Raw genomic sequence first — 14383 nt, forward strand, 5'->3', positions numbered from 1 at the left:
TCACCTGGAAGTCGGTGCAGAGGATGATGGAATGTCATCCAACAATAAGGAATGAAGTCCCAGGTCTGTGTCAGTGTCACACGAAGCCAGCAGAGTGGATCGGTCCCTATTTAAAGAAAGAGGCAATCTCAACAGAAGACAGGTAGTGGAGGGAGTGTTCTAGATGGGCACAGGGTGTCTTTTAGGGGTTGTGAAATGTTCTAGAGTTGACTATGATGCTTGTCACACAGCTCTATACATAGGCTAGGAACTTTTGGTGTATATGTGCATGGGGTGACTGGGCATATGTGTACCTATACACATGTAAAAAGCGAAGACTGATCTCCTGTGTCTTCTGTGGAACTGTGACTGAATGTGGAACTCTCCAATTGACTGGGTGGACTGACGGTGAGTGAATCTGGAGCTCTTCTATTGGCTGGGTGGCCTGATGGTGACTGAATGTGGAGCTCTCCTATTGGCTGGATGGACCAATGGATTACAGACCTACATTTGGCTTTTTACATGAGTGCTAGGGATCCGAATTCAGATTGTCAAGCTAACATGGCAAGCACTTTACCAATCAAGCCGTCTCATTTCCCCTATATTTTTGTCTCTTTTTTTTTTTTTTTTTTTTTTTTGAGCCAGGGTCTTACGTATTCTAAGCTAGACTTGAACTTGCTATGTAACTGGTTATGACCTTGAACATCAGGACCTCTTGCTTCCATATCCTGAGTGCAAGGATTTCAGACTCGTTTATGCAGTACTGGGGATCAAACCCAGGGCTGAGTGCATGCTGGGTAAGCACTCCACCAGCTGAGCTACATCCCCAGCCCCTAGAAATCCCTTAATGGGCAAAGTATGCATCACATAGATTATAGTTCGGTGACTATGTGAAGAAAACAATTCCCAGCTCTCCTAGCTCCAAGCAGCTGCAAGGAATGAAGAGGACCTGCCCAGACCAATGTGCTTCGTAGGTGGTCACTGGCGCCTTCGCTACCCTTGGTAAAACACAGCCCTCTGGGGCCACCTCAGCCACAAAGCCTGAGAGGGCAGCCAGAGGGACTACAGAGCACCGAAGTGCACGGTCCCCTGCAGGAGAGGTGAGGCCTGGTGACTCTGGAGGGATCTCTGCTGCTCCTTATGAACTCTGCTTGCAATCCAGACCTTATGCTGGGGTCGTGGAGTCACTGACCCCTGGGCCCGGGGGGCACAGGTTACACCAAGTGAAGGGATTATAACGATACGCAGTCCTGTTGGAAACTAGCTCTATAGAACATGTAAGGGCATGTAGGGAGGAACAAAGTGGAGGGAAAATGGCCTGTTTGAAGATGCTGGGCCTCAGGACCTCCTCATCTCCTGGTAAGAGGCCCTTGCCTGCTTGGACTCTGGAACCCATGCCGTGGGAAGAGAAGCAGCCTTCCCATCTCGGTGTCTTCTGGGAACTTAGGAGAGCCTGGGGCCTACTGCCATACCCCCAGAGAACGACTGCTTGGAGACTCAGCTTTCTGAATCGGGGCTATTGTGTGCTTGGGGCCAGCCCCTGAGGGAGTCCATGATAGTGACAATGGCAACAGTTGACACTCAGTGAAGTGCTCCGTGCCAGGCCACTGCTGGCTGCTCAGAGAGACCACATAGTCTCTCACCAGCCCCTCAGGAGGGCCCTGAGCTCCTTTCTATGTCCAGAGGGTGTGAGTCAGGGTGGGGCAGCACTCATGGAAGGAGGTATCCTGTCTGGCCCATTGTTCTGCCTGCCCCATTCCTTGTCACATTCGTGGGTGACATAATGGACGAGAAGGATGCTGTGTGTAACTGTGCTGCGGAGAACAAGGCGGGCTGAGGGAGCATCAGTGCCTCTCAGAAGTACATGCACAAACATAAAGTGCTCATGAATGCACAGGAGCCCCAATGTGACTGGTGTCGCTAAAAATGAACCTCCAAAAGTCAAAGGTGGTAGTGCATACATGTGATCCCAAGTACTTGGGAGGCAGAGGAGGGAGGAAGAGTTCAAGGTCAGTCTGACTGTCTGAGACGACTCAGAGGCTCTGAAGTCTGTTTGTTCATCCCTTCTCCTGTGTGAGAACAGTTTGAAGACACCATCTGTAACCCAGAAAGTAGAAACTAATGTATACTGGATCCGCCAGCTCCTTGATCTCGGTCTTCTCAGTCTCTATACCTATGAGAAATAAATCTCTCTTGTCTTATAAACTACCCTGCTTGCGGCATGTTGTTATAATACCTGAACAAAGAATATAATTCAGCTTGGAGGGGCCGTGCGGGGGGACGCATTGTGACAGAGGCTTCATGATGAGACTTGAAGACTATCTGCTAAGTGAAATAAGCCACAATTTACTATATGACTCAATTTATATATCTCATGTACTTAGTAAAAGCAGGAGTATGGAATGAGAAAGTAGGATGGGGGTTGCCTGAGGCTAGAGGGAGGGACAGCGGGGTACTTTTGATGGACTTAGTGTTTCATTTTCACAAGATGAAGCATTCAGGAAACTGTTCACAGCAGTTCACAGCCTTAGTCTGCCGAGAATGGCCAATAAGAACTCATGTATTTCACTGTCCTTAAGAGTCTCTCAATGACCCGGGTAGTGGTTGTAATGGTTTAAATAAAATGCTGCAGGTCCCTGAGTGGTGGCAGGCAGTGGGCAGCAGGTCCCGAGACCATGGCAGGCCACGAAGGCAGCCCTATCCCAGGCAGGAAGCTGCCGCGGGTGAGAGACCAAGAAGGATAGGCACACAAAAGAGCGTGAAGTTGGATATTTATTTAGTGGGTTATGGAAGGAAAAGGGAGAAGGGCAAGAGCAGAGCAGAGAGAGAGAGAGAGAGAGAGAGAGAGAGAGAGAGAGAGAGAGAGAGAGGAGAAGTGGGAAGAAGGGAGAGACAGAAGATGCCTCTAAAAGGAAGGGACTCAGACTGGAAGAGGAAGAAAGATCCTCTTGCCTTGGCAGTGGAGGGGGCGAGGGTGTGGGAGGGGCTTGTCTCAGACAAGGAGGGCTTGACAGACCATTACAGTGGTGGTGCACCTCTTTAATCCCAGCACCCAGGAGGCAGAGGCAAGCAGATCTCTGAGTTCAAAGCCAGCCTGGTCTACAGAGTGAGTTACAGGACACTCAGAGAAACCCTGTCTTGAAAAACCAACAAATAAAAAATAAAAATAAAAAGGAGTCAATGAATAGGATTGTAGCTGAATAAGACTATGGCATAATGCAGAAAACTCAGCAAGTCCCAGCCCTTGAGTGGACTCGCACATGTGCGCACTCCTGTGACTCCCAAGACCAGACTCTCCCACCATGGAGAGTCCTTGCCTGCTTCTCACACATTACCATGTGGTGAGTAACTGTGTGTCTGGTTCCTTCCTCTGAATAGCCAGCCGTATGCTTCCTCCTGTTGATGGCAGCAGTAAGGTCCCCCTTTGCTCCTCTGGGTGCAGGATGGCTGTTGGTTTGTCCTTTCTGTCAGGTTCTGCTCCCAGACTGGAACTTCTGGGGAACAATACTTACAAGATTATCCTGTACATTTCTGGTCACCACTGTGCTACCAGGAGAAAAATGGAGGGGCTGTATGAAGCGTAGGTCCGGGTGGCTTGCTGTCCCAGCTACTGAGAAGGCTGAGGCGAGGGGATCGCCTGAGCCCACACATCAGAGACCAAACTGAGTGACGCAGTGAGACCCTGGTTCAAAAGGAAAGGATGGACAAACAGGGTGGGACTAACCTCAGTGGGCAGAGGGCTTACCCAGCAGGCACACAGCCCTGTGTTTGAGCCCCAGCACCACATAAAGTGGGCAACTCCACTACCCAGTGGGTCCACAGTGTAAGTTTCTGTTGCTGTGGTAAACACCATGACCAAAAGCCGCTTGTGGGGTGTGTTTATTTTATTTTAGAGGTCAAGGGGAGCCAACGCAGGAACTGAAGCAGAACCATGAAGGAACAATGTTTATTGACTCATGATCAGCCACCTGCCTAGAGAAGGCATTACCTACAGTGGTCTGGTCCCCAGTATAGATCAGCAATTAAGAAAATGCCCCCTAGACATGCCCACAGGCCAATCTGATGGAGGGAATTCCTCAAATGGGTTTTTCTCTTCCAAATATGTCATGCTGGCAACCAAATTAGCCACCTAACTGGCAAACATGTGGCTGTCTTTGTCTTTAGATACCTTAGAAAGGGGGCCCGAGGCTGGAGGTTACGCATCTGTTCACTGTGAATACCCCATAATCCTTAAAATGCCCCATCCAAGCAGGGGCTGCTGCTTGCTACCTCCATCTCCATGTAAATGTTTGTAGAGACAGGGTGCCCTGTAACCCAGGCCAGCCTGGAACTCACTATGTAGCTGAAGATGGCCCTAAATATTTGATACTTCTGCCTCCAACCCCTGGGTAGTGGGGTTACCCACTTTATGTGGTGCTTTGTGCATGCTGGGTAAGTACTCTGCCCACTCAGTTTAGTCCCACGCCATTTGTTCATTTTTTATGTTTTGAAGTAGGGTCTCACTGCATTGCTCAGTCTGGTGTCTGAGTGTGGGCTCAAGCAATCTACTCAGCCTTCTCAATAGCTGGTACTTCAAGCCACCCGGTCCTCTGCTTGATCCTACCCCTCTGTTTTCCTCCTGGTAGCACAGTGGTGGCCAAGGGTAAGGTCAATAATGAAGCTCTGGCCACAAGCCAGGGGGTGGGGCTGGCAATGGCGCCACCTCCTCAGTCATATCCTTGATCATCACAAATAATACATTAGTCATAAGGATCCTAGCAGACTAAAGTGAGCCTTTCCCAGTCAGCTTGTTTAGAATGTGCTAGATGGCATGCAGTTCTCAAGCGTGGATCCTGGTATGACAGTCCTGGAGCTGGGAAGAAAACTGGAAACTCAGATTCCACTTCATACTACTGTGTGGAGGAGTAAGAAGCCCTCCCGGGACAGGGCCTCATACAGTGTGTTTTCACTGGATTCCCCGAGGGATGGGAAACATAAGGCCTGTCAGAGCCACTGCGCAGAGTAAGGTAGCAACCATAGGGTAGTTGTGCCCTCACCCTCGGTGTTCAACTGCCTGTTGCCTTCAGGTCCTGGTTTGAGGACAACATTTTAACTCTGGGACTGGACTTACAGGGAAATCAGCCAGCAGCAGCCTGGTCTCTTCCAGGGACTTCAAGGCTGCCAGTCCTTTCTTGAATTTCACTTTCTGTTTCCTGGAAAGGCCTGGCCTTCCCTGTATTCAAGCCACACCCAGAGTCCCACCACCCAGGCACTTACTGCCGCCACCGCTCAGGCCCTAACCCAGGCTATCAGATAAGAAATGCCCCTTGTAGATGTCAAGGTCAAAATTACAGACGCCCAGGCTGGCAGCCTACCTCTGGAAGGCAGCCAAGTTTCAAGTGACTCAGCACAGCCATGTTGTGGTAGTAAACAGCTGGAGACAACTGTATGCCCAGCGTGGTAGGGGTAAGTTTTAGCATTTGCAACCACAGGGCAGGGTGCGCGTGCCAGCGCTCCTCCGGTGCAGCACACTGCACTCCTTCAGAGCGGCCCCTGAGACTCAGGACGCCTGCAACCTGGAGCAGATAGAAGGAGCTGGCTTCTAGTCTGTGGCTTCTGCTGAAGCCTGCAGAGGTGTGATGGCTGAGCATTGTTTGCTTGTCTGAAAGCCATGACATAGACAAAGATGACCTGTAATTTCTGGTCCTTCTGCTTCCACCTCCCAAATGGTAGGTATACATACCAGCATGTGTTATCACACCAGGTTTCAGGGTGCTGGGGTTGGACCCTGTGCTAGCAGCCTTTACCGCCTGAGCCGCAATCCTAATCCCCATTGTTGTGTCCAGAAAAGACATCAGAACAGTGGCTTTGATCTTGAGTTAGCTTTCCGGTGAACGGCCTGTGGTGCCCATGGTCTGGGAGAATTGAGTCAGGTGACATGGTTGCATAGCAAATTTGAGCCCAGCGTGGACAATAAAATCCTGCCTTGCTGGGTGGTGGTGTCACATGCCTTTAATCCCAGCACTAGGGAAGCAGAGACAGGCGGGCCTGGTCTACTGAGGGAGTTTCAGGACCCATGGCAACAAAGGGAAACTCAGTCTTGAGTGGATGCGGAGAAGGAGGGTGGGGAGTAGAAGGAAGGTTGGGGGCTGGGAGAGAGAAGGAAGGGGAAACTGTGGTCAGTTATGGTAAGTGTAAGCTGTCGTTCAATCTGTTTTCCAACCCCCCCCCCCCCCCCCCCCCCCCCCCCCCCCCCCCCCCCCGGCCATCTTGGATTCTCTCTGTCCCCTCTTGGCGCACACGTGTCTCCCCGCTTCCCCTCTTCTCTGTCTCTTTCTTCTCGCTTCCTTCTTCCTCCACACTCTCTCTTTCCTCTAAGTGATAAATATTCAGTTCTACTCTATATGATATATCTGCCCGCGTGTCTCCCACCTACTTGCCCGCTGCTCACCACTGGGAACCTGCCCAGCCCGCCCCACCACCGGGGACCTTGCAGCATTTTTAAAAGTATGTAAAATACATTTTAAAAAAATTAATTAAAAAAAGACCCTACCTCAAAACAAAACAAGAGGTGGGGGAGATGGGCCATTTGGTAAAAGTGCTTGCTGCACACATATGGGGGTCTGAGTTTGGATGCTTACTGCCCATGTAGAAAGCCCAGCACAATGACATGTATCCACAACCACAACACAGGGCAAGAAGAAGCAGGTGGATCCCTGGGGCTAACTACTTGGTGATTTCCAGGTGAATGAGAGGCCTGTCTTTAAAAAAACACAGTGGCGGGGCTGGAGAGCTGGCTCAGCAGTTAAGAGCATTGGCTGCTCTTCCAGAGGACCTGGGTTCAATTCTCTGTACCTACATGGAAGCTCACAACTATCTGTAACTCCAGTTGCAGGGGATCCGATACCCACACATAGACAAACATGCAGGCAAAACACCAATGCACACAAAATGAAAATAAATGATCACAAACAAACAAAAGGAAAACAGTGGAGGAAGAGTCACCAGCACTATGGGCCAGGACCTAGCAGTAAATAGATTGATTCCAACAGTCAGGATTAACACTCTGCCTGGTACTATTCCAGGAATTTACACGCTAGATACACGGTGAGCCCTGCCTCAACACCCCCCCCCACACACACACACAAAAACAAACATGCCCTCTAGCTGAGTCCATACCAACCAGGCAGATTCCCGCCCCCGCCAGCTTTGGGGATGATAATGGGACAGGCAACTGAATATAAAGTAACAGAAACAAACAAGCCAGTTCCAGACCATCTGGAGACGAACTTGATCGTTTATGCAGCATTGGGGCATGGTACCCATAGCACCAGGTCCTCCTTCCCTGTCTCCCTGTAGCATCCAACTGAGGGGATGAGGCTGGAAGTCCCTGCATCTGGGCATCCCTGCCTCTCTCAGAGAATTTGGTCCCTGTGGTGGTGGTTGGAAACAAAGCCACCCACTTGGTTGCTTAGTGCTGCAGGGGAGGGGTGAAATTGCTCAGGGAGATTCTCAGAAGAGGGATTAGGCTTCAAAGGGAACAGGCAGGGGCAGCTCCCTGCAATTGCTGTATCACAGCAAAGGGGACACCTCCTCTAGCTCAGCACCGTGCTCTGCCCCATCTCTGGAATCTCCTGGAGTGCCCTCCTGGGAATAGCTCATCTGCCCCTTGATCTGTAGACTCCACAGAGCCCTGCTGACCCCCGTGGCTCATGCTGGTCTGCTCCTCACTGCTTTGCTAGCCATAGATGACTTTTTCCCACTTCTTCTCTGACCCTGGTCCTAAAGGGCCATGCAGCTGAGTGACAGGAACCATGGATAGCCTAGCCTGGCCTGGTGCTCTTTATGTAGCCTAGGCTGGCTGGCACTCTAAAGAAGCCTAGCCTGGCCTCAAACTAGCTATCCTCCTGCTTCAGCTTCTCAACACTGTGCCTCCGGAACCCATGTGTGAAGTCTGATTGGCTCCTACTTGATTCTATAAAAAGCCAGCAGAAAACTGGATTCAGCTCAGTCAGTAGAATGCTTGCCTAGCATCGTGGTGAGGTCCTAGGTCCCATTCCTAGAATCTCATAAACCTGGCAAACACTTCAAATCCCAGCCCTTGGGAGGTGGAGGCAATAGGATCAAAAATTCAAGATCACCATCAACTATAAGGTGAGCTTCCTTCCTTCTTTCCTTCCTTCCTTCCTTCCTTTTTTTTTTTTTTTTTTTTTTTTTTTTTTTTGCTTTTTGTTTTGTTTTGTTGTTTGTTTGTTTTTCTCTGTGTAGCTTTGGAGCCTGTCCTGGAGCTCTCTCCTCCTGCCTCTGCCTCCCTAGTGCTGGGATTAAAGGTGTGTGCCACCACTGTGTGACTAACACTGGGTTTCAAGTCAGCCAGGGCTACTCAGAGGTATGCTGTCTCAAACAAAACAAAACAAAACAAGCAAGCAAAACAAATACACAAACAAAAATATGGAATAATTAATAATTCCAACAGTTGGGCTTTATACACTACTTGGTGCTGTCCCAGGGATGTACAGGCTTGCTGAAATGGGTACCCAAGGCCACACAACTTCTACAGCAGATGCATGATTTAAGCTAAGGATGGCTCCCTCACCTACATTTTATGTCTGAGGCCAGTGGTGCCCGAGCTCCGTCAACGTCACGCAAAGGGACTGTCTAGGTCTCTGAGTATGTTCCTGGCAAGCTCCAGGAAAGCCTTTGGGAGCCCTGCCCTTGCTCCCTGAGTGCCCTCGCCTTTAGCTGTGTGAAAACATCTAAAGATGTTGTCGGGAATCAGCCTGGGAGCCCCACGTGGGACACTGAGGAAGAGCTGGAATTGGAGCTATGTGCCATCTCAGGGTTCAGGAATTCTTCTGAGCTGCCCGGTCTCTGGGACACCAAGGAAGGAGTGCCCTGGAGACCATTGGAGCAATTCTTGGAACATTAGCTACTTCTTCTATGGTAACATTTACTGAGTGGTGAGGAGTGAGACAGGGTCTCATTCTGCAGCCCAGGCTGCCCTTTAACCTTCTATACAGCTCAGGCCTTGAACTTCAGCAACCCTGTGCCTTAGCTTTAGCCTGGAATTGTAGGTGTGAGCCGCCATGTCTGAACCATGCCTGACATGTATTTGTGAAACAGTTATTGGTCACTTTCTAGACTCAGCTCCTGCCTGAGATCTATGAATTCCTTTTCTTTTCTCCTTTTAAGTATTTATTTTTATTGTATTTTTACTTATGTGTGCATGTGTGGTCGTGTGGAGCTGGAGTTACAGGTGGTCGCAGGGTGGGAACTAAACCTAGGCCTACGGCGAGTGCTCTGGCCACCGAGACGTCTCTCTAGGCCTCACTTTACCTCAGTGTCAGGTGAGGACTGTTGTATCCTCCTCCCTGGACAAGGGAAGAGAGTTGCGGGGAATCGAGGTTGGCCAGCTCTGGTCTTGCCAAGGATATCCATTTCAGAGACAGGTGGGACAGACCGCTCCTCTGGGCACTGCCCCAGCTCCAGGGCGTCCTCCGTCCTCCCTGCAAGTCCTCACTTAGAACCATGGCTGTAACCTTATTTGGAGTGAGGAGGGTAACTGAAGAACCAAGAATCCCCACGTAAGAACATTCTGGATTTAGCATTGACTCTACATCAGGAGGAGCACGGGCACTGTGAAAAGCCAGGCTCCCGTTTCCCCGGCCGGTCTATTCCTGCTGTTTGGGCTGCAGGCTGGTGCTTTGTCAGTGGGCCATCCTGAGCAAGTTTCCTCCACCCCCTCGCCTCAGCCCCCACCACACAGATACTGGACCTGTTCATTAGCCGACTGCCAGCTGGGACCCCTACAGACCCCACAGGGAATGCAAGGAGCCTACCTGCCTGGAAGAATAGCAGCAGATAACGCCTAGCCTGATAACCCCTCCCCTGGGGCTTAGTTTCCTCTCCCAGGCGTAAGTGGCATTCACAAGGTCTTGCCTGTAGACACAGCAGCAGCTCAGGCTGTTAGACAAGGTTTCATTTCCTTTAACCATCTTTTTACTAAGCATCTCTTATGTGCTTGGCTGGCTGCCGGCTCCTCTTAAGGGAAGAGGAGCATTGTGCAGAACATGGTGTTGACTTCAGCGTCAGGAAGCCGAGGGCCACAGAGGCTAAGGGCCACAGAGGCTAAGACCTGTATGGCCGGGTACCAAGCTAACCCACAATCCCCCTGTCACCCAGCCCTCTTTAGAATATCTGTGGGCTTCAAACTCTGGTGGGTGGGGCTGGTGAACGGGGCTGTTTGAGGGCAGGTGGTTTAGGGTGAGATGGGACACAGGCAGAAGTACTGAGGAACCAGAGTGGTCACCCTGGGTAGCAGCTTGGGGCAGAACGAACAACTCTCCTGTGGCCAGATGTGTGTGTGTGTGTGTGTGTGTGTGTGTGTGTGTGTGTGTGTGAGAGAGAGAGAGAGAGAGAGAGAGAGAGAGAGAGAGAGAGAGAGAGATCATGAGGTCAGGGAGCCAGGCAATGAGCATGGGGTCCATTGGTCTGGTTGTCACGTGTTTGTTAGTGTGTGTTCTTCGTGTAGATACAATTTGCGTAGTGGGAACTGAGAGTGTGTAGGCCTGAAGCCAGGGACAGCAAGCCACAAGCAAGAAGAGCCTTTGGGACTGAGTATGTGTCTATGTGTTTGGTGTGTGCCTGTATATGTGCAAGCATACATGTATTCGTGTTGATATGTACAAGACATACACGTGTAGACAGACACATTTGGGTCTATCCATGTGTTGGTGCATGTTCATGCACATGTTTGCCTGTAGTATGTGCCTGTGTGTGAATGTGTATATGCATATGTTTGCTGGTATGTGCAGTGCATGTGTGCACATGTTCAGATCTACCTATATATGTCTGTGTGCTAGTGCCTGCTCATGCATATATGTGCCTGTGTGTCAGCGTGTGCCTTTGTGTATGTGCACATGTTTGGCTATATGTGCAATACATGCATTATGCATGCATAGCTGCTGAGTAGGTGCTTGTATGTGTTTGTGTGAATGCATGTGTGCATGTGCACCCGAAGGTGTCCCTTTCGTTTGATATGGTGCAGAGGTCCCAATTCCTGTAAGTCACCCTGCTCTCGTTCCCAGCAGAGCCTGCACCACAGCGGCGAGGGCGCCTCACCACAGTCAGGCTGTTCTGCCCAAGGCTTCCCCTTCTTCAGAGACCAGCCACAGCATGCAGGGGTACACGTGATGACGGGACATCTGGCCTCAGCACCTGTGACATGAAGCCAGTCACAGGCACCCAAGGGAGGTCACGCACTATCAGAACTGGTGAAAGCAAGGGTGCTTGGGAAATGTGGGGCTCCCTTCTCCCAGAACCCTAGGAGAAGGTCTTGCTTCCTCTTATTTCCAGTGCGGGGGGATCGAACCCACAGCTTTGTGACTGCTAGGCAAGCACTCTACTGCATTCCCAGAACTGCATTCCCAGCCCTTTTAATGTTAAGATAAGGCCTTGCTGTATCTCCCAGGCTGCCCTGGAATTTAATATCTTCCTGCCTTGCCCTCTCAAGTTGCTTCTAGGCTTCAAGTATCTGCCACCACACCTGACTTATGTTGTGTTTTGAACAAGACCTAGGCCTCTCCCTGAACCCCCCAAGGTTACCAGGACCCACCTAGCCAGGAGGGTTCATGTAGCAACCTGCTTCAAGACTATGTGTGGGGCTGGGCCTCAGGCCTCCCTCAGGGACAGTGGTGTCTCTGACTGGAACAGGGGCAGTTGCATGCATGCATGCATGCATCCAGCCACTTTCACACAGAGCCATTCTGCAGAGGGAGAGACTGGGTCCCATGTGAATGCTCTTTGTCCTAGCTGGGGCTGACTAGACTGGAGTTCAACACATTTGCACTGACTTTAGGGCCATCCCTCATCCAAATGCAGCCCTTTTGGGGCCCTTGAAACTTGAGGGAGGAGCAAAGGTCTTGAGCCAGGAGGAACTGCACACCTAAAGGTATCAAAGTCTCCACGTGTTGGGGATTGTGGGAAGGGTGCTGGGGCCTTGGGAACAACACGAGGCCAGGATGGAGAGGAAACGTGGGATAGGTGTGAAACACACTCTGAGCTTCCTGGGGGGAACAGGAAGAGGAAGGAGAATCCTGGGGTTACCCTGGCATTGTCTCTCCTGCACCCCCCACTGGGTGGGGTGTCTGTGTGTGGCCATTTCCACACCCTGTGCCTTGCTGCACTAAGCCTGCTCCATCTCCCATCCCCCCCCACTGTTCCGCCCCCTCACCTACATCTTTTCTCCACACCATGTGCCAAGAAGGAAAACCCGCATCATGCCCCAGTCCACCCTCCAGACAGCATCTGTTTAGGTATCCCGGCCAGTGGGATACGAACGGGGGTCCCTGGTAAACCTAGAGGAGGAAGAGGAATGGAGAGTACAGGAGACGCGAGAAAGGACAGCAAGACAGGCTTTCTGATCAAGCTGCACTTTATTATTCCTCAGAAGCTGTTATATAGCAAATGGGCAAGGGGGAGGGGAGAGTGCCAGGTCTGCTGGAATTCAGGTCCAGAGACACCCCTAGCTGATAAGGAAATACTGAGGGTCTGTGATTGTTGACTAACAAAGGAAATGCTAATTGTTTCTAAAGCCTGGAGCCTGCAGGTCTCACTAGGCTAATTTCCTAGGCCCGGAACTTGCCTGCAAATGTGAATATCTTACTTACTTAAGATGGCTGTAAACAAAATACAGATCTCAAAATACAGGTCTTTGCTTCCGGCAATTGGGTTGTTTGGGTACCAACATCCAGTGGCCTCAGTTCACCTGACCTGGGCTGGGTGGCCCCCATAGCTGGCTCCTTCCTCCACTCTGCACCTGGCACCCTACCTCGGGGCCTTGTGTTCGCTGCTCCCCCTGGAGCTGCATTCAACAGACCACCAGTTCCTCGTCCAGGTCTCAGTTAAGGAAGGCTCTCCCTGGTCCTCGACTTGGCATGTTTAGCTCTGTCTTTGGTCCTCAGCAGACTCTGTCCTAAGCCAGGTTCCTGGTTAGTTTAATTTATCACTGCATTCCAGTGCCCAGAGAAAGCACCTGGTCTTGCCCTGCTGTGAATGAAATGCAGGTGGCAGGGCCTCAGCTCACAGGTCCCTGAGGAAGGCCCAGCCTTAAGTTCATGCAAATTCTCAGTCTCACAGCTGCAGCCTCTGGACTCAGGTTTTTTTTTTTTTGTTTGTTTGTTTGTTTTAAAGAATGTCTCCAGCATGACATTTGCCTTATTCCCAGAGGGATCCACTCAAGATTACAGCCTGACTCCTTAGTCCTAGCAGCTCCTGGCTGGGGTAGCATGTCCTTCCCTAATCCTGCGGTGAGGTCCTTTCTTTCTCCCATCTGCTTTGGAACCTCAGCCTCAAATGGTCATTTTGTTTACTCCTGACTCCTGGCTGGACTCTATCCCAAAACCACTCCCAAAAATGTCCCTGCTGCCACGGGGAGGCCTTTCCCAAGCCACATGTCTGCATCTGTTGTTTATTCGTGTTTGTTTTTGTGTACTATGTAGATGTTTTGGGGTGTGTGGTATGCACACGTATGTGGAGGCCAAAGATCAAAATTGGTTGTGTTCCTCAATTGCCTGCCCCCTTAGTTTTGTTTAAGATGTATACGAGTACTCTATTTTCATGTATGCCTCTAGAGCAGAAGTAGGCAACATTTCCCATTCAAATGATTGTGAGCATCAGGTGATTGCTAGGAATTGAACTCAAGACTTCTGGAATCACAGCCAGTGCTCTTAACCACCAAGCCCAACACCACTTTTTTTTTTTTTTTTTTTTTTTTTTGAGGCAGGATATCTCACTGGCCTGGGATTATTAGACTAGACTGGGTATCCAGTGAGCACCAGGACCCTCCTGTTTCTGCCTTCCTAGCACTGGGATGACAGACGTACACGACATCACCTGACTCCTTTATGTGAATACCAGAGATTCTAGCTCAGGTCCCCACCCAACTGAGCCATCTCCTGAGCCACGTTCCTCTTCCTTGGTACAGGAGATTGTCTTGGTCTCACTTCTGAAAGGTATCTTTTTGTTTTGTTTTGTTTTGTTTGGAACAGTGTTTCTCTGTGTAGCCTTTGCTGTCTTGGAACTCACTCTGAAGATCAGGCAGGCCTCGAACTCACAAAGACTGTCCTTTGTCTGCCTCCTGACTTCTGTGACTGGAGGCGTGTGCCACCACATCCAACTTCAGAGGTATCTTCTTGTCTGCACATGGGCAGACCATGTCAGTCTCAATTTTCTGGGACAGTTTCACTTTCCCAGAACCAGGGTCATTACCAGAAAAGGGGTGCTGATACAGTTTTAATACTGGCCCCAGTTTCTTGTTTATTCCTCCAGGGAATTATCACACAGATGTCACATCAGTGTCCCAGGGTACAAGGAGTCCCGAACCAGACACCTTTTGTAGTGTGGACAGTATGTTCTTGCACGTCAG

This window comes from Alexandromys fortis, unplaced genomic scaffold, assembly GCF_014885135.2.
Source record: "Alexandromys fortis isolate MF-2015 unplaced genomic scaffold, M_Fortis_MF-2015_v1.1 scaffold_29, whole genome shotgun sequence".
Classification (NCBI taxonomy): Eukaryota; Metazoa; Chordata; class Mammalia; order Rodentia; family Cricetidae; genus Alexandromys; species Alexandromys fortis.